Raw genomic sequence first — 21,079 nt, 5'->3', positions numbered from 1 at the left:
GTAGTGGCGGCCGGGCTGCCCTCAGCAGCGGCTCCTGACGAGGGCGGTGCGGCCGCTGGGTGCGGCGTTCGGGGGTCTTGCGGACCGCGGCGGCGGCGGCAGCGACCACGACCGGGAGGCCCGGCGCTCCCAGCCGCGGAGTCGCCGCCCCCGCCCCTTCTCCGGCCTCGGCGGCGCCCGGCCGCGGCTTCCTCCTTTCCTACCCAGCTTCCCGCGGGCCTTCTGGCCGCGGCGGCGAGAAGCACCGAGGGGCTCCGAGAGGCTCCGGCCGGCCGCCACGGTCCACGCGCCCGGTCCGGGCTCCATGTGAAGGAAGGACGGGCCTGGTCCCCCGACCCGCGCCCGACTCCTCGTGCGCCCCTCCGGCTCCCGGGGGCCCGCAGCCTCCCCCGACCGGGGGGCGCGGTGACAGGCCGCGCGGGGGCGGAGGGGTGGGCCTGCGGCTCCCTATGTCCCGGCAGAGCGGCTGGTACGTGTGCTCGGGCGCGCGCATGTGTGTGGGGGTGGGGGTGGGGGTGGGGGCGGGGGCGGGGGCGCGGGCCGGACGTGGGGAGGGGGCCGCCGCCGGCCTGAGCGCTGCTCCTGGGGCGGAGGTTTCGCTAGGTGGTTGCCGCGGTCCGGGTGGGCGGACTTCTGGCCCCTTGCATCCTGTCCTGAAGTCCAGGTCTGAGCGAACTAGACTGCTGGGCGGTGGAGCTGTCAGACGCGTACTCTGCAGGGCTTTGGGAAGGAAGATTTTCCCTGGTCCTTGGCAGAAGCAGAAATGTTATATGCAGTGAGCGAGAAAGTGCTTGTCTTTGCACTGTTACCGCGTGGTTCACTAGTGGTTAGGGTCGAGGCCCCTTTCTGTTTACGGACCGTTTAGCTAGCACTTATACTTAATGCGCGCCCGGTATTTGTCGTGCGTTGTCTCACTTCACCTTCGAAGCCCAGTGAGGTGGGTACGTGTCTCCCCATTCTACAGTTGAAAAAATCGAGGCTCAGATTCAGGAACTTGCCCAAGGTCGTGCAGCTTGGTAATCTGGGAAAGTCTTGATTCGAATATGATGTCTTTTTTGTAGAACCGTATTTCTGGGTCTTGCGAAAATAAATTTGTGAGGAAAATGAGAATAGCTGGAAAGTTTCTTCTTGGGAGTGAATTCTAAATACATAGGTAGAGTTCATTTGCCCGTAATGTAGGCTGTTCGATGTGTTTTGCTGCAGCCTAGACAGATGATTTTCTTGGCTCTTCTTTTTAAAAAATTACTTTTAAAAGGTGACTCCATGCACCTTTACCTTTTTTTTGCAGTGGGACTGAATGAGCAGAAATTATTTTCTCTCTTAACAAAAAGAAGAAACAGATTTGGTAAAACTCCATGTTTCTTGAAAAGTTACAATTTTACTTGTGTAATTCTTGATGCCTACAGGGAACTCGCAGTTGGGTTATTTCCTTGAGATTTCCTTATTGCAAAATTTGTTGTTGGATTATGTGGCAATGGCAACACGCTTAGTAATTTGTGCGTTAATTTGTGCAATATTTCTGAGTAGAGTGTCAAAATTTAATGTGTAGAATATTGTAAAAAGTTATCTTTTATTGGTGTGATTTTTTTCTTTTCTTTGTATGTAGCAACTAATGAGTGTTTATAAACTAATTGAAATTCTCATTTTAACATTGGCCTGTACTGTTTCTTTGGTTATGGTTAGGGAAAAACGAAAGTTCCTTTACATTTCTCTTTACAGAAGAAAGTGTTGATAAATCCCTTTGAGTAGTTCAAGCTTCATGCATAGTTGTAAATGTTTAAGAAATCTGTTGATGCCCAAACTTGTAGTGCTTTATAATTTCCTTTAGTGTATTATCAGATTTAAGAAAATTTGTAGTTGAATGTCTGTAAGAGAAAAGGTCGAATTATATAGTTAAGAAGTGGATGGTTCACAGATTGATTTGTTGTTTGGTTAAAATATAAATGTATGGTGAGTCTTGTTGAATATATCGTTGTAGAATGTTTATCCAGTCATGCTCTCCATGTGTCTCTCTTTTTTTTTTGCCGTACGCGGGCCTCTCACTGTTGTGGCCTCTCCCGTTGCGGAGCACAGGCTCCGGACGCACTGGCTCAGAGGCCATGGCTCACGGGCTGAGCTGCTCCGCAGCATGTGGGAGCCTCCCGGACCGGGGCACGAACCCATGTCCCCTGCATTGGCAGGCGGCCTCTCAACCACTGCGCCACCAGGGAAGCCCCATGTGTCTCTCTTGAAAGAAATAACTATTAAAGATTTATCTTAAATAATTGGATTACATTGTAGATTCAATCTTTTAAGCAGTGTTTTAGTTGGAACTTTCATTCCTAGTTTACCTTATTGCTACCAAAGGGGTAAACTATATTTAATAGATGCTATATTAAAATGAAATCATGTTTGGTTCTATGCAGTGCCCACAGCTTTGGTTTCAGGTTGATTTTTTTTTTTTCCCCTGTAGAATCAGAGCTCTTTAGGCTCCCTCCCACCACCACCCCCAAACCCAGCCCCAACTTTTTATTATAAAACAATTTCAAGTACACAGGAAGTTGGTAATATTGAACATCCGTATGATAACTCTCCAGTTTCATTTGTTGACGTCTTGCCGTATTTGTTTTGTGTATAAATATGCGTATATTATTTTTGGTCATACCATTTGAAAACTAAGCTGTAGACATCATGACACTTTACCCCTTGCATCTCCAAAGATAAGGACATTTTCTTACATAGCCAAAATACCATTATTGTTAACTTCCTTAGTTAATACTTTTTATTGATAGTTAATAGTTTCTTATTGATCATTTTTTAATGTAATCTAGTATCCATCCATGTTTAAATCTCCGCATTTGTGCTGCACGGTCTTTTACGGCTTTTTATACTCAATCCCACCAAACCAGGATCCCATCAAGTTTTATTTACTGCATTTGGTTAAGTCTCTTTGATCTCTTTGAATCTAGAACAGCCTCACCTCCCCCTTTTATTTATTTTTATTTTTTATTTATTTTTATTTTTTATTTATCTGTCTATCTGTCTTTTGGCTGTGCCACATGGTATGTGGGATCTTAGTTCCCTGGCCAGGGATCGAACCCGTGCCCCCTGCAGTGGAAGTGCGGAGTCTTAACCACTGGAATGCCAGGGAAGTCCCATTACCTCTCTCTTTTAAAATGGTGGTTTCTTTTGTTTGTTTTGTTTTGTTTCAGAGATCAAGCCAGTTACCTTATAAAATGAGTCACATTCTGGATTTGTCTGATTTTTTTCCCTCATGTCATTTAGCATGTTCCTCTATTCCCCTACACTAACTGTAAGCTAGGTTTAAAGGATTGATTAGTTTCAAATTAAATATTTTGGGCAAGAATAACTACTGGGTGTTGCTGTGTACTTTATATTGCTTCCCATCAGGGGATGTATATTGTCAAGTCCTGTTATTTGTGATGCTGAGTTTGATCACTTGGTTATGGGGGTTAAGGTGAGGTTTATTTTCCCCACTGCAGTTGGCAAGTAGTCTGGCATGATAAATTAGCACTCTAGTGCTGGCCTGTTCTCCAGTAATCTTTTACCTAATAGTTTTATCTATTGCTGCATCTGTTGCTGATCCTTGTCAAGGTAACTTTTGAATTTCAATGTTAACAATCTTTTGTTGGTCTATAGATAGTAACAACATCACAGGAATTGTAAAAATCTGTGCAGCTATATTAATCAGGTTCTGATTTCTAGGATTTTAAAGATTTTTAATCATGAATTCAAGTTATCTCCTCTTATGAATAAAAGGAAACCTGGCCTGAGAAAAATGGGAAAAATTCAATGCCTATCTTTTCTTGTACTCTTTCACCTGTCTCAAGGAGTGTGAGTGTGTGTGTGAGTGTGTGTGTGTTTTGTTTTTTTTTTGTTTTTGGCTGTGCCACGTAGCTTGTGTGGCTTGTGAGATCTTAGTTCCTCGACAAGGGATTGAACCCAGGCCCTTGGCAGTAAAAGCGTGGAATCCTAACCCCTGGACCACCAGGGAATTCCCTCAAGGAGTGTATTTCTTTTCAGTTTTTCTTAGCCAACATTTGTTGCACAGGAATAGCCAGAAATACAATAAAGGGAGAATGGCTTTACTAAAAAACGTTTTGACAAAACTGTCTATTTTCTGGTGTAATACAAAGGAGCACTGGATTGAGAATCAGAAGATCTAAACTCTAGGCCTAATTCTACCATTCTGTGAAGTGCAAGGATTATAAGTTTTTAAGTTTCACCCTGTATTCTTATGTCATAATGATTGTTAGTAAACATTTGTGTATTTCTGATAATGAGACATGTTGGTTACATTTAGAGGCAAACCTCACTTTAATTAAGCCACATAGAAATAAATCAACTATGTGTAATATAAAATTGAATTTATTTCCCAACGAATTAACTGACATTTAGTAGGTGATTGTTTTAATGAAGGGTTCATAATACAACTTACTTAAGTAACACATTTTCTCATTAAAAGTATGATTTAATTCATGAAGCAAGTTTACATGGTTTTCCACACATCTCTTTTATAAATAGGATGAACTGTACATATGGAAATTTAAAAACTTTTCCCTTATTCTCTAAGCGTTGTGAGAGGTATACCTCTTTATACACACACATTTATAAGAAACATGTCTGTATAATTTCATTTTTTTTTTTTTTTTTTTTTTTTATGGTACGCGGGCCTCTCACTGTTGTGGCCTCTCCCGTTGCGGAGCAACAGGCTCTGGATGCGCAGACTCAGCGGCCGTGGCTCACGGGCCCAGCCGCTCTGCGGCATGTGGGATCCTCCCGGATTGGGGCACGAACCCGTGTCCCCTGCATCGGCAGGCAGACTCTCAACCACTGTGCCACCAGGGAAGCCCTAATTTCATCTTTTATCTAGGATATCCCTGGGATTTATTAGGAACATTGGCTGACTTTCTCATTCTGGTTAATCACATATTTGCTTTGTAACATCTCTTGTGTTGTTGCCTTTATTGTTACTTTTGTTGCTTACTTTTTTTGTTAGGCATACTTTGTCAGGAGGATAGGGGTAGAATCTTCTTTGGAGTTCCTCTGGTAACTAGCTCATCACCTTTCTTATAAGTGTTCAAGAGTGTTACACTTGAGATTCATAGTCCCATAAATTTAAAAAGCACTGTGGTGTTTATAAACTTCAGAAGTTTTTTCTAGAGTTTTTCCCCCAGTTGTGCAGTTAGTCATTTAGTGTGGACTTTAATTATTAATGATGACCAATTAAAATAATAGTTTAAGATATGATTTTATCAGTATTCTTTTGATAATTCCCAGATTGAGTCCCCTCAGCACTACTACCTCAGGCAGAATGCTCCCTGAGCACTCTGCACCTGCCTCGACCACCCACTGACCGCATTGCACTGTGTGCATTGCACTGTGCACATCTCTGTGTCTTCCACTGGGAAGTTGGCTCTTCAAGAGCAGAGGCAGTGTTTTGTTGATTTTGGTGCCCCAACACCGAGCACAATGCCTGTTGCCAAATGTTTATTAAATGAATAGGGAGTTGACAGAAGAGACCTTCTTTCGCACTGTTATAGGAGTCTTAAAAGGTCGTGCCTGCCTGAGTTGAACAGGGTGGGGAAGTTCAATAAAATACTTCCATATGCCCAGGGGAAAATTAAGTAATTGTGAACAGCTCTAACACAGAGGCAAGGCTGTGGAAAAGTTGTTGTTTTTTTAAAAAAATATTTATTTATTTATTTGGTTGCACCAGGTCTTAGTTGTGGCAGGCGGGATCCTTAGTTGCGGCATGCGGGCTCCTTAGTTGTGGTATGTGAACTCTTAGTTGTGGCATGCATGTGGGATCTAGTTCCTTGACCAGGGATTGAACCCAGGCCCCCTGCATTGGGAGCACAGGGTCTTGCACCACCGGGGAAGTCCCTCGAAAAGTTTTTGAAAATTATTAGCAGGAGCTAGTGGGAGAATATGAGATAATATTTATTATTTTTGTAAGTCTTTGAGAACAGATCTGCAGTCTAAGGTGAAGCCAGTTTTTAATTGTTTCTGTGCTATTAGTTAAATACTTCCAACTCATATTGTATTTTAGATTTGTGACTTGAAGGTGCTTCGTTATCATTATCATTATTTGATAAGTTTGTGATTACTCTTAAGTTTGACTGACTTGGCTACATTTTAATTGTATTTGTGGAGTTTTAAATTAACCCAGAATATTTTGTTCTTCTGTTTTAATATGAAAGAAATGAGACCAATGTCCTCTGCCTAAATTTAAGGAGAATTAATATGATTTATATGATGACTTTAATGTATTTTTAAATCAGTTTAGGCATTTTAAAGTAGCCTGTTGACTGCTTTGTAAAATTAGTAATATTTTATTGTACAGTATGAGATAATGTCAAACTATATTTACAAACTTTCTGATTTGCTTAGACATTAAAAGGAAATGAAAGAAGTAGAAGGTAGCTCAGCCTTGTGTTGATGAAGATTTACTTTGAGAGATGGTGCAACATTAACCATCCGATCTGTGAGCAGTACCTGGCTGCATTCTATTGACTTCACCCCCAAACCACCATGTACCTGCATATATAAATCTTGCCCCATGATATAAGAAAGGATAGATGAGTTATGTGTTCTTAGATCATGTAATATATACTAAATAGCATCTCAAAGTTATGTCCCATAGTCATGGACTGTTGCATACTGCCTTAGGGTTAGAAGGTTTACTCAGGGATGTACCTTGCCTAGTGTTCCTGAAGTGAGTACCACAAACTACAAACTGTATTTCATGCTGTTTGTTGAACACTGATGGTAGGTAGGAAGCCTGAGGTCAGCCTTAAATCTGCCATTAATTAGAAATAGACTGTGATAAAGTGACTTCAACATTTCTTTTTTTTTAAAAAACTTTTATTTTTAATTTTTGTTTAATTTTGGCTGCATTGGGTCTTTGTTGCTGCGTGCGGGCTTTCTGTAGTCTGGCGAGCAGGGGCTACTCTTCATTGCGGTGCGCAGGCTTCTCATTGCGGTGGCTTCTCGTTGCGGAGCTCGGGCTCTAGGCACGTTGACTTCAGTAGTTGTGGTGCACAGGCTCAGTAGTTGTGGCTCACAGGCTCTAGAGTGCAGGCTCAGTAGTTGCGGCACATGGGCATAGTTGCTCCGAGGCATGTGGGATCTTCCGGCCAGGGCTCAAACCCCTGTCCCCTGCATTGGCAGGTGGATTCTTAACCACTGCGCCACCAGGGAAGCCCACTTCAACATTTCTGAATTTGAAAAAGTTACCCTAGTTGATTTCTTAAGGACCTGTCTAGTCTCTGATTCTGTGAGATCCACAACATAATAGAAAATAGTAAAGAGTCAAAAGAGATTTAAGTTTTCTTGGTTAGGAGGTTGTTAAGATGGCAACAGTCCAGGGAATGTTAGTTATAGGGCAGCATTTGGAAGATAAATAGCTCTCTTTAAATGTGATTAATTTGTCAGAATGAGATTTTTTCCTTAAAGGTAGTTTATTGCCAAGTACCTTGTGTTGAACTATGATAACCTATAGTAGGCTCTCAGTAAATTCTTGTTGAAAGAGTGACTGAATAACTTCAGGACTGATGCGATAGACATCAGAATCACTCATAGATCAGTTCAGTGATAAAATCCAGGATAGTAAGCATTGAACCCTAGAAAATAACAGAGAAGAACTACATTATTCTCATGAATGGGGAGCCAAGACTAGTGAAATACATTTTTTGGAAATACTTTAGCCAAAAGAGAGGGAAGATCTTTCTGGAAAAGGAGAAAAAAAGTATTGGAAAACTTGTACATGCAGTCTTTCATGCCCACTAGAAATTTTAAAATAATTTATGGATGTACTTGGATAAGCCCAAAATGATTACATAAAAGAATGAAGCTTTCTACTTTCCAATGGAAAAAAACATTTGGGACAAATTATACATCAGCAAATTTTTTTTTCCTCAGAATCTTTCTGTATCCTTATTCTTTCTTTCTCCATCTTCACATCTCTAACCAAAGCACAAAAGCACCTTAAGAGTGCTTAGCTTATTTTGTCCTTAGTTAATAAATTGGTATTGGCTTTTGTTAATCTGATACCCACTCTAGTGTTTTCTCTCATGTAAATCTTGCTGTCTTGCAAATGGGAGGATCAAGTAAGGGAGATACAGCTTCTTTAGAATGATGGACACTTCAGCCTGTTTCCAAAGATGGGCAGCTCAGAACCTATTTTAAAGAAGGCTTGATTGGAGATTATGAAAGGACTGAGTGGCCTAGATTTGGTTATGCAGGAAGATCTCAAAAGGGAAAGTTGCAGAGATCTTGGTCAGTAGATGGGGGGAGGCTTGAGTAGTTGCATGAGTTAGGATTCAGTCACAGAAGAAGAACTGCTATGGTATTATGGAATTAAGGGACTTATGAAAGGAGGAAGACCTTGTGGAGTTGTGGGAGAAACTTGGAAACCAGAGTCTGTAAGGGGAAATCGGCAGATCAGAGAAGCCACTAATCAGCCTTCCTGAAGCGGTGGTGCAGTGGGCAAGTCAGAGTTTGCAGGTGAATCTGAGAAGCTAGGTATGCCCAGATGCTGGAGTGAGACTGCACAGTAGAGCTGGTGGAAAGTATGGAAAGCTGTTGCCTCTGCATAGCTACCTCTTCTGTGGTCTTTTGTCAGGCTTCTGGTGGTGGGGCTGAGGTTGCTGTTTGGTCAGCAGGGTTGGCAATCAGGAAGAAGAGCCGCATGCAGTACAGGGGAGAGCAGAGACACGGTGCAATCTTCTGGCAACTGTGCATCTAACCATAATCTTCAGAGAGTAATTTCCATCTTTGGCCAGCTCTAACCTGGAACCATGTGGGAAGAGGATTCTGGGAAATGTAGTTTGAACTTAAAAGTTGACATGGTACAAACTGTCACTGCAGGTGAGAGTGGCGGGTGGGAAACCACAGTAGGGGATGTGGTAGTTGCGGGAGTCCACAGTGATATTTTATAGATCTAGGTTCATCCTCCTGTGAGAGAGCAAGTTCTTTAAAATCTCCAGGCCTTTTTCTTCCTCTGTGAAATGGGGAGATAATACCTACTTTACAGGATTAAATGAAATGTTTGTAAAGCATCTAGCAGTGTCAGCACAATGTAAAATATTGTAAATAGTAGCTTTTGTTATTAGTAGTAGTTGTGGTAGTAATGAGAAGGGATTGAGAAATAGGAAGGGTGTATTTCAAAAGGGAGGGGAGAAGTAGAGCAGATGAGTGGAGATAAGAATGAAGTAGAGGGGCATCCCTGGTGGCGCAGTGGTTGGGAGTCCTCCTGCCGATGCAGGGGACGCGAGTTCGTGCCCCGGTCCAGGAGGATCCCACATGCCGCGGAGCGGCTGGGCCCGTGAGCCATGGCCACTGAGCCTGCGCGTCCGGAGCCTGTGCTCCGCAGCGGGAGGGGCCACAATAGTGAGAGGCCCGCGTACCGCAAAAAAAAAAAAAAAAAAGGAATGAAGTAGAATACATGGTTCCTGTATTTGAGAATGTTATAGTCAAGCTGCAGAGAACACATGTAAACATAAAGCATGGTTGGGAAGCTGTTAAGTAAGGTGACATCATTTAAGAAAAATGACTCCTGTGATAAGTGGAGAGACAGCAAGTGCTGTCATTCCAGGGCAGTTTAGGTTAAGCGGTAATGTATGTGAAATTCCTAGTACACTGGCAGTCCACAGAGGTTAATTATTTTCCACTTCTTATTTATAGAAGGAAAGATGCCCAGATGAGGGGGGTAGGGGAGGCTTAAGCTGGGTCCTTGTTTAGACAAGTAGAAAAAGGGAGGAAGCATTTCAGACAGCAGAAATAGGAGGAGACATAGACAAGGTATGTAGCATTTCATTAACACAGTTTGGGGCCTGTTGACTCCACTCTTTGCTTTTGGTAATCTGTTTGTAGTTTCTAAAGATTGTCCGTGTTTGCTCCTGCTTGGGCCAATTGCCCACCTCTGGACCATCAGTTATGGTGTGGGACCACACTGAGCTAATTTGGTGACACTTAGTAATCAGGTGGGTGGTTGGAGGTGGTGGTGGTAGAAGGGACAAGCTTCCAGAAGAAGGCCACTATGGATGAGTCCCTCCTTTCGTTATAGTCATTTGGTACAATAATTCTACCTCGTTATTTTTCAGTTCCTCGAATTAAGCATTTTATTCTTTTAATACAATTAATATTTGTATAAGTTAACCACATTTACCAATTTTTTCCAGCTTTTGTTCTCCTGGAATCACTTTCCTTCTTCATGAAGTATATCCTTTAGGAGTTCCTCAACTAAGAAGGGTCTGTTGGTGATAAATTACGATTTCTGTTTGTTGGAAATTTTTAGCTCTTGTTCTTGAATGACGTTTTAGTTGTGAGTGAAAGTCTAGATTGGCAGTTATTTTTCCCTCAGCATTTTGAAGATATTATTCCAGTCTGTTTTCTCTTGTATAATCAGACCTAAAAGGCTATACGGATATTTTATTAATGATAATCGTTTCATTGTGTTGTTGGAGTATATAAGTGATTTTTTAATGAAGTATTCACATTGCTTTTTTTTCTTTCTATTTTAATTTTTAAATTCACTGAATGTTTATTGAAAAATCTTAGGAATCAGTAAAATGAGCTTTTAATAAGTTTGTTATCTAGTTTTAGTTGTTCATGTGCACAGTTATTACTAAAATGTTTGACTGCCTTCTCTGTGTTAGCACTGAAGATAAATAAATTGATCATTGTTCCTGTAGCCATAGACTCCATTCTGGTTGGGGAGAGACAGACATATTAGGGTGACCTCATAATTAGTTATCCAGACTGGGCTACTTTTGAGAATGAAAGCATGCTATTTTAATAATGATTTTGGAGCAACAAAAATAAACTGGGGAAGACCTGCAAGATGGCAGAGGAGTAAGAAGTGGAGATCACGTTCCTCCCCACAAATACATCAGAAATACATCTACATGTGGAACAGTTCCTGCGGAACACCTACTGAATGCTGGCAGAAGACCTCAGACTTCCCAAAAGGCAAGAAACACCCTACATACCTGGGTAGGGCAAAAGCAAAAAGAAAAAACAGAGACTAAAGAATAGGGATGGGACCTGTACCTCTGGGAGGGAGCTATGAAGGAGGAAAAGTTTCGACACACTAGGAAGCCCCTTCACTGGTGGAGATGGGTGGTGATGGGGGGGAAGCTTCGGAGCCACGGAAGAGAGCACAGCAACAGAGGTGCAGAGGGCAAAGCAGAGAGATTCCCGCATAGAGGATCGATGCCAACCAGCACTCACCAGCCCGAGAGGCTTGTCTGCTTACCCGCCGGGGCGGGTGAGAGCTGGGAGCTGAGGCTTTGCCTTCTGAGTTCAGATTCCAGGGAGAGGACTGGGGTTGGCTGTGTGAACACAGCCTGAAGGGGGCTAGTGCACCACAGCTAGCTGGGAGGGAGTCCGGGAAAAAGTTTGGACCTGCCTAAGAGGCAAGAAGAGGCCATTGCTTTGGGGTGCATGAGGAGAGGGGATTCAGAGCACCGCCTAAACGAGCTCCAGAGACGGTCGCGAGCCGTGGCTATCAGCATGGACCCCAGAGGTGGGCATGAAACGCTAAGGCTGCTGCTGCGGCCACTAAGAAGCCTGTGTGCAAGCACAGGTCACTATCCACACCTCCCCTCCCGGGAGCCTGTGCAGCCCGCCACTGCCAGGGTCCCATTATCCAGGGACAACTTCCCTGGGAGAACACACAGTGCGCCTCAGACTGTTGCACCATCACGTCGGCCTCTGCCACACTTTAACCCCGTCCTGTTTGAGCAAAGAACAGATGCCCTCAGGTGACCTACATGCACAGGTGGGGCCAAATCCAAAGCTGAACCCCAGGAGCTATGTGAACAAAGAAGAGAAAGGGAAATCTCTTCCAGGAGCCTCAGGAGCAGTGGATTAAATCTCCACAATAAACTTGATGAATTCTGCATCTCTGGAATACCTGAATAGACAACAGATCATCCGAAAATTGAGTTGGTGGACTTTGTGTGATTTTATCTGTGTAGCTTTGCTTTTAGCATTTGCCCTAGGGTTCTGTCTGTCCGTGTTGGTTTTTTTTTTTTTTTCTTTTTAAGTATAGTTTTTTAGTGATTGTTATGATTGGTGGATTTGTTTTTTGGTTTGGTTGCTCTCTTCTTTCTTATCTTTTTCTTTTTTTAAAATTACTTTTACTTTGCTTATTTTTATAATTTTTTTATTTTAATAACTTTCTTTTCTTCCTTCCTTCCTTCCTTCCTTTCTTTCTTTCTTCCTTTCTTTCTTTCTTTTGTTCTTTCTTTTTCTTTCTTTCTTTTCTTTCTCTTCCTTCCTTTCTTTTTTCTTTCTCTCTTCTTCTTTCTTCCTTCCTTCCTTTTTTCTTTCTCTTCCTTCTCTCTTCTTTCTTTCTTTTTCTTTCTTTCTTTCTCTTCCTTCCTTCCTTTTTTCCTTTCCCTCCTTCCTTCCTTCCTGTTCTTCCTTTTCTTTCTCTCTTTCTCTCCTTCTCTTGCTTTTTTTCTTCTCTCTCCCTCCCTCACTCCCTTTTCCTCTGAGCCGTGTGGCTGACAGAGTCTTGGTGCTCTGGCTGGGTGTCAGGCCTGTACCTCTGAGGTGGGAGAGCCAAGTTCAGGACATTGGTCCGCCAGAGACCTCCTGGCTCCACATAATATCAAACAGCGAAAGCTCTTTCAGAGATCTCCATCTCAACGCTAAGACCCTGGTCCACTCAACGACCAGCAACTACAGTGATGGACACCCTACACCAAACAACTAGCAAGACAGGAACACAACCCCACTCATTAGCAGGGAGGCTGCCTAAAATCATAATAAGGTCACAGACACCCCAAAACACACCCTGGACACGGTCCTGCCCACCATGAAGACAAGATCCAGCCTCACCCACCAGAACACAGGCACCAGTCTCCTCCACCAGGAAGCCTACACAACCCACTGAACCAACCTTAGCCACTGGGGGCAGGCACCAGAAACAACGGGAACTACAAACCTGCAGCCTGTGAAAAAGAGACCCCAAACAGTAAGTTAAGCAAAATGAGGAGACAGAGAAATACACAGCAGATGAAGGAGCAAGGTAAAAACCACCAGACCTAACAAATGAAGAGGAAATAGGAAGTCTACCTGAAAAAGAATTCAGAGTAATGATAGTAAAGATGATCCAAAATCTTGGAAATAGAATGGAGAAAATATAAGAAACATTTAACAAGGACCTAGAAGAACTAAAGAGCAAACAAACAGTTATGAACAACACAAGAAATGAAATTAAAAATTCTCTAGACGGAATCAATAGCAGAATAACTGAGGCAGAAGAACGGATAAGTGACCCGTAAGATAAAATAGTGGAAATAACTACTGCAGAACAGAATAAAGAAAAAAGAATGGAAAGAATTGAGGACAGTCTCAGAGACCTCTGGGACAACATTAAATGCACCAACATTCAAATTATAGGGGGCCCAGTAGAAGAAGAGGAAAAGAAAGAGACTGAGAAAATATTTGAAGAGATTATAGTTGAAAACTTCCCTAATATGGGAAAGGAAACAGTCATTCAAGTCCAGGAAGTGCAGAGTCCCATACAAGATAAATCCAAGGAGAAATAAGCCAAGACACATATTAATCAACCTATCAAAAATTAAATACAAAGATAAAATATTAAAAGCAGCAAGGGAGAAACAAAAAATAACATACAAGGGAATCCCCGTGAGGTTAGCAGCTGATCTTTCAGCAGAAACTCTGCAAGCCAGAAGGGAGTGGCAGGACATATTTAAAGTGATGAAAGGGAAAAAATCCTACAACCAAGATTACTCTACCCAGCAAGGATCTCATTCAGATTCGATGGAGAAATTAAAACCTTTACAGACAAGCAAAAGCTGCGAGAATTCAGTACCACCAAACCAGCTTTACAACAGATGCTAAAGGAACTTCTCGAGGCAGGAAGCACAAGAGAAGGAAAAGACCTATAATAACAAAGCCAAAACAATATGGTAATACATATCGATAACTACCTTAAATGTAAATGGATTAAATGCTCCAACCAAAAGACACAGAGTGGCTGAATGGATACAAAAAAAAGACCCATATATATGTTGTCTACAAGAGACCCACTTCAGACCAAGGGACATATATAGACTGAAAGTGAGGGGATGGAAAAGATTTCCCTGAAAATGGAAATCAAAAGAAAGCTGGAGTAGCAATTCTCATATCAGATAAAATAGACTTTAAAATAAAGACTATTACAAGAGACAAAGAAGGACACTACATAATGATCAAGGGATCAATCCAAGAAGAAGATATAACAGTTGTAAATATTTATGCACACAGCATAGGAGCACCTCAATACATAAGGCAAATGGTAACAGCCATAAAAGGGGAAATCAACAGTAACAGAATCATAGTAGGAGACTTTGACACCCCACTTTCACCAATGGACAGATCATCCAAAATGAAAATAAATAAGGAAACACAAGCTTTAAATGATACATTAAACAAAATGGACTTAATTGATATTTATAGGACATTCCATCCAAAAACCACAGAACACACTTTCTTCTCAAGTGCTCATGGAACATTCTCCAGGATAGATCATATCTTGGGACACAAATCAATCCTTCGTAAATTTAAGAAAATTGAAATTATATCAAGTATATTTTCCGACCACAACATTATGAGGCTAGATATTAATTACAGGAAAATAAAAAATACAAACACATGGAGGCTAAACAGTACATTACTAAATAACCAAGAGATCACTGAAGAAATCAAAGAGGAAATCAAAAAATACCTAGAAACAAATGACAAAACACGATGACCCAAAACCTATGGGATGGAGCAAAGGCAGTTCCAAGAGGGAAGTTTATAGCAATACCGTCCTACCTCAAGAAACAAGAAACATCTCAGACCACCTAAACTTACATCTAAAGCAATTAGGGAAAGAAGAACAAAAAGACGCCAAAGTTAGCAGAAGGAAAGAAATCATAAAGGTCAGATCAGAAATAAATGAAAAAAAAATGAAGGAAACAATACCAAAGATCAGTAAAACTAAACGCTGGCTCTTTGAGAAGGTAAACAAAATTGATAAACCATTAGCCAGACTCATCAAGAAAAAAAGGGAGAACACTCAAATCAATAGAATTAGAAATGGAAAAGGAGAAGTAGCAACTGACACTGCAGAAATACAAAGGATCATGAGAGATTAATACAAGCGACTGTATGCCAATAAAATGGACAACCTGGAAGAAATGGACAAATTCTTAGAAAAGCACAACCTCCCGAGACTGAACCAGGAAGAAATAGAAAACATGAACAGACCAATCACAAGCACTGAAATTGAAACTGTGATTAAAAATCTTCCAACAAACAAAAGCCCAGGACCAGATGGCTTCACAGGTGAATTCGATCAAACATTCAGAGAAGAGCTAACACCTATCCTTCTCAAACTCTTCCAAAATATAACAGAGGGAGGGACACTCCCAAACTCATTCTACGAGGCCACCATCACCCTGATACCAAAACCAGACACAGATGTCACAAAGAAAGAAAACTACAGGCCAACATCACTGATGAACATAGATGCAAAAAATCCTCAAGAAAATACTAGCAAACTGAATCACACAGCGCATTAAAAGGATCATACACCATGATCAAGTGGGGTTTATCCCAGGAATGCAAGGATTCTTGAGTATATGCAAATCAATCTATGTGATACACCATATTAACAAATTGAAGGAGAAAAACCATCTGATCATTTCAATAGATGCAGAAAAAGCTTTTGACAAAATTCAACACCCATTTATGATAAAACCTTCCAGAAAGTAGGCATAGAGGGAACTTACCTCAACATCATAAAGGCCATACGTGACCCACAGCCAACATTGTTCTCAGTGGTGAAAAACTGAAACCATTTTCTCTAAGATCAGTAACAAGACAAGGTTGTCCACTCTCACCATTATTATTCTACATAGTTTTAGAAGTTTTACCCACGGCGATCAGAGAAGAAAAAGAAATAAAAAGAATCCAAATTGGAAAAGAAGAAGTAAAGCTGTCACTGTTTGCAGATGACATGATACTATACATAGAGAATCCTAAAGATGCAACCAGAACACTACTAGAGGTAATTAATCAATTTGGTAAAGTAGCAGGATACAAAATTAATGCACAGAAATCTCTTGCATTCCTATACACTAATGATGAAAAATCTGAAAGAGAAATTAAGGAAACACTCCCATTTACCATGGCAACAAAAAGAATAAAATACCTAGGAATAAACCTACCTAAGGAGACAAAAGACCTGTATGCAGAAAACTGTAAGACACTGATGAAAGAAATTAAAGATGATACAAACAGATGGAGAGATACACCATGTTCTTGGATTGGAAGAATCAACATTGTGAAAATGACTATACCTCTCAAAACATCTGTACATTCAGTGCAATCCCTATCAAACTACCAATGGCATTTTTCACAGAACTAGAACAAAAAATTGCACAGTTTGTATGGAAACACAAAAGACCCTGAATAGCCAAAGTGATCTTGAGAAAGAAAAACGGAGCTAGAGCAATCAGGCTCCCTGACTTCAGACTATACTACAAAGCTGCAGTAATCAAGACAGTATGGTACTGGCACAAAAACAGAAATATAGATCAATGGAGCAGGATAGAAAGCCCAGAGATAAACCCACGCACATGTGGTCATGTTATTTTTGATAAAGGAGGCAAGAATATACATTGGAGAAAAGACAGTCTCTTCAATAAGTGGTGCTAGGAAAACTGGACAGCTACATGTAAAAGAATGAAGTTAGAACACTGCCTAACACCATACATAAAAATAAACTCAAAATGGATTAAAGACCTAAATGTAAGGCCAGACAGTATAAAACTCTTAGAGGAAAACATGGGCAGAACACTCTATGACATAAATCACAGTAAGATCCTTTTTGACTCACCTTGTAGAGAAATAGAAATAAAACCAAAAGTAAACAAGTGGGACCTAATGAAACTTAAAAGCTTTTGCACAGCAAAGGAAAACATAAGCAAGACAAAAAGACAATCCTCAGAATGGGAGAAAATATTTGCAAATGAAGCAACTGACAAAGCATTAATCTCCAAACTTTACAATCAGGTCATGCAGTCAATATGAAAAAAACAAACAATCCAATCCAAAAATGGGTAGAAGACCTAAGTAGACATTTCTCTAAAAAAGATATACAGATTGCTAACAAACACATGAAAGGATGCTCAACATCACTAATCATTAGAGATATGCAAATCACAACTACAATGAGGTTTCACCTCACACCAGTCAGAATGGATGTTGTCAAGAAATCTACAAACAATAAATGATGGAGAGGGTGTGGAGAAAAGGGAACCCTCTTGCACTGTTGGTAGGAATGTAAATTGATACAGCCACTATGGAGAATAGTATGGAGGTTCCTTAAAAAATTAAAAATAGAACTACCATACGACCCAGCATTCCCACTACTGGGCATATGCCCTGAGAAAACCGTAATTCAAAAAGAGTCATGTACCACAGTGTTCATTGCAGCTCTATTTACAATAGCCAGGACGTGGAAGCAACCTAAGTGTCCATCGACAGATGAATGGATATAGAAGATGTGGCACGTATATATCATGGAATATTACTTAGCCATAAAAAGAAACGAAATTGAGTTATTTGTAGTGAGGTGAATGGACCTAGAGTCTGTCATACAGAGTGAAGTAAGTCAGAAAGAGAAAAACAAATACTGTATGCTAACACATACAGAATCTTAAAAAAAAAAAAAGAAAAGAAAGCTGAAGAACTAGGGAAAGAACAGGAATAAAGACGCAGATATAGAGAATGGACTTGAGGACATGGGGAGGGGGAAGGGTATGCTGAGATGACGAGAGTGGCATGGACATATATACACTACCAAACCTAAAATAGATAGCTAGTGGGAAGCAGCCACATAGCACAGGGAGATCAGCTCGGTGCTTTGTGACCACCTAGAGTGGTGGGATAAGGGAGGGTGGGAGGGAGACTCAAGAGGGAGGAGATTTGGGGATATATGTATATGTATATTTGATTCACTTTGTTATAAAGCAGAAACTAACACACTATTGTAAAGCAATTATATTCCAATAAAGATGTTAAAAAAATAAACCGGGACTGTCCTTAGCAACCTGGGACTTAACAGTTTACTGTACATATGTGCAAATACAAAGTACCATGGGGATATCACAGATAATATAAAATAAAGAAATAAAATTAAGTACAAAAGTATAGGTAGTAATCTAATATTGAAATACTGAAGCTGTATTTAATTAAATAATGATAGCTGTAATACTTTTGATCTTACAGGAATGAAGGATACCTAAATGTCAGCTTAGCCTAATGAAAACATGGCAAAAGCCACAGTGGACAAAAATTTTAGAATTTTCAAATTGGATATGTAGGAGATCATGCCCAGAAATCGGGGAAATAGGGGGCAAAGCGCTCAGAGTGGCAATTCAGTTAATTGGAAAAGGTTTCATGAATACGTTGTTTTGAGATGAATGTTAGGAGTAAGAATTCCTAAAGAGGAGGGGGAAATAGGCGTTCAGGAGATGAACAGAAGCTAAGGCCCAGTAAGTAGGATCTATCAAGTCCTTTGGGGAAGGCAGGTAGATTGGATTGACTGAAACAGGTGTGTGCTGTGTTATGTTGTGGTAGTGAAGAGATTCAAATTTGAGGTTTAAGGTATTTGTTAATGGCCTAGCTATTTACAAAGTGCTTTTAGGTGCTTCAGGAGATATAAAGATTTGTAAGTAATGTTTCTTGCCCTCCAGGAGCTTACTGTATCATGAGGACACAGCCCGGTACACATAACTTTTTTACAAAGCATGAAATGAAAGGGGTTATGGGAATTGATTTGATGAAAATTGGCTAGCTTTGGGGTTTTATGTTGGAGTTTGAGGTTCTGGCAATATATATTGAATTCAAGTTCTGACTGAGAAGTACTATGTTTCATATTATTTGGCAGTTTTGTTTTATATAAGCAATAGAAAGTGTCTGACTGCTACCAGCAAAATGAGTGTGCTCAACATAATCCTATTTTGAATATAACCCTGGCCGTGATTTTATTATACCAGTATAAGGTATACGTATTTGCTTATTTTTTAAGCTTTGGATAGATTTTAGAATTTTAAAAAGACATCAGTATTTTAGAATTTGGTGTTTTGTCATTTTTTAAATCCAGGAGATTAGTGAGGGGAGCATATTGGTACACAGTAGGCAGGGGCTAAGTGTTGGTGGATAAATGAGAGGCAATATAATGTAGCATGTAAGAGTGGATTCTGAATAAGGTTGTGTGGGTTCCAAAGCTGAACTTAATAAATAAACTTACTATTATTTTTTTGAGTGTTCACTATGCTTTGGTATTGTTCTAAGTGCTTTACAGATATTTCATTTAAGCCTTATAATGAAGTAGGTACAGTTACTGTCCCCATTTTATAGATGAGGAAATGGGCTTTGAGAGCCATCATTATCATTATTGTCAGGGAATTTTGTGACATTTTTGGTAAACTAATGTTGAGTTTTTTCCTCTCTAGTGCATGATAGAAATATCAGGGAATGCCAGTCAGGGTACAAATACGTCTACATTAGCCTACAGTGATTTGAGAGATTTTTTTTTTTTTTTTTTTGGCTGCGTTGGGTCTTCGTTGCTGCCTGCGGGCTTTCTCCGGTTGCCTCGAGCGGGGCCTACTCTTTGTTGCGATGCGTGGGCTTCTCGTTGAGGTGGCTTCTCTTGTTGCGGAGCACAGGTTCTAGGTGCACGGGTTTCAGTAGTTGTGGCACGCAGGCTCAGTAGTTGTGGGCGCAGGCTCTAGAGTGCAGGCTCAGTAGTTGTGGCGCCCGGACTTAGTTGCTCTGCGGCATGTGGGATCTTCCCGGACCAGGGCTTGAACCCGTATCCCCTGCATTGCAGGCAGATTCTTAACCACTGCACCACCAGGGAAGTCCCGAAAGTTTTTAAAAGGCCCAAATTTCTTAGAGTATTGACTGAAGAGCTACCCCATTCTCCTTTAAGATCCATTTAATAAAATGTAGGAAAGAATTAAGGTTTGTAGACATTTAAAATAAATTCCCCAACATTCTTAGTATGATTTAAGAACTAAGAAAGAGAAAAAAAACCCTTAATATATCAACTTAATTTTAACAAACATTTACATAATTACTACTATATGCTAGGCCCATTCTAAGCACTTTACAAACATTAACTTGTTTAATTTCCATGGCAATCTGGTGATGATTATACCTATATAAATCTTCCTGTTACAGATAAGAAAATTTAGGCAAAGAGAGATTGAGTCATTTGCCTAAGATTACACAACTAGTGAGTGGCAGATGCAGATTTCAAACCCAGGCAGTTTGGCTCCACAGTCTGAGCTCCTAACCAGTATGCTTGCTATTTTTATTTTTATAGGGAGCATGACCTGTTGAATGTTAAAATGCAGGTGAGTATGACATAATGTTACAGATCACAAATATTTTGTTACTGTGTTATACTTAAAAAAGGAGAAAAATTAGAATTTGCTTTTTAGAATTTAACCTGCCTTTAGCTCTGAGTTGTTTGGTGGAAGAGAAGGCAACTGACATCTATTAAGTTAGAATCTCTATGTTAGGTATTTGTGTTAGGTGCTATACGTATCATCTTATTCAGTGCTTAAAGCAAACCTGGAATATGACCTCTGATATCTTCATTTTATAAACAAGACCATGAATAGTCTGATTGTATTCAGAATGGCAAGAGTTATGAATGCAAGTCCCTGTGTGAATCTAAAACATTCTACTACAATACTCTGCTTCCCAAGGAAACGTGAAAACTCAAATTTGATTTGCCAGATAAACTACATGTCCTTTTGAAATGTCAGTTCAAGAAATAATAAAACATTTTATTAACTAAAATGTCTTTTAGAACTTGATAACAGAAAGGAAGCAGAAACATCCTAAATATGATGATTATCATGACAACAGGGACCACTAGATGGACATTAGATTTTTCTCTGCCTTTCTGAGGATGTGCAGGCCTGTTTACAAATGATTGCCTGCACATGAGGGTGATCATTCAACCAGTTTGAAATTACATTAGAGCTAGCGC

General features: G+C 40.5%; 1 protein-coding gene across 1 annotated transcript in view; it reads left to right on the top strand.

Annotated features, from left to right (window-relative positions):
- Nucleotides 1-218: 218 nt before the first annotated feature.
- MAP3K2 (mitogen-activated protein kinase kinase kinase 2) overlaps nt 219-21,079 on the top strand; it is an 88,506-nt gene continuing 67,645 nt past the window's right edge. The window contains exon 1 of the mRNA XM_029225267.1: nt 219-469. The gene's annotated coding sequence lies outside the window, so the exon portion shown is untranslated. The remainder of the gene's footprint in view (nt 470-21,079) is intronic.

This window comes from Monodon monoceros, unplaced genomic scaffold (genome assembly GCF_005190385.1).
Source record: "Monodon monoceros isolate NGI ecotype Baffin Bay Population unplaced genomic scaffold, NGI_Narwhal_1 Super_Scaffold_16, whole genome shotgun sequence".
NCBI lineage: Eukaryota > Metazoa > Chordata > Mammalia > Artiodactyla > Monodontidae > Monodon > Monodon monoceros.
This window is presented reverse-complemented; position numbering and strand designations above follow the sequence as displayed.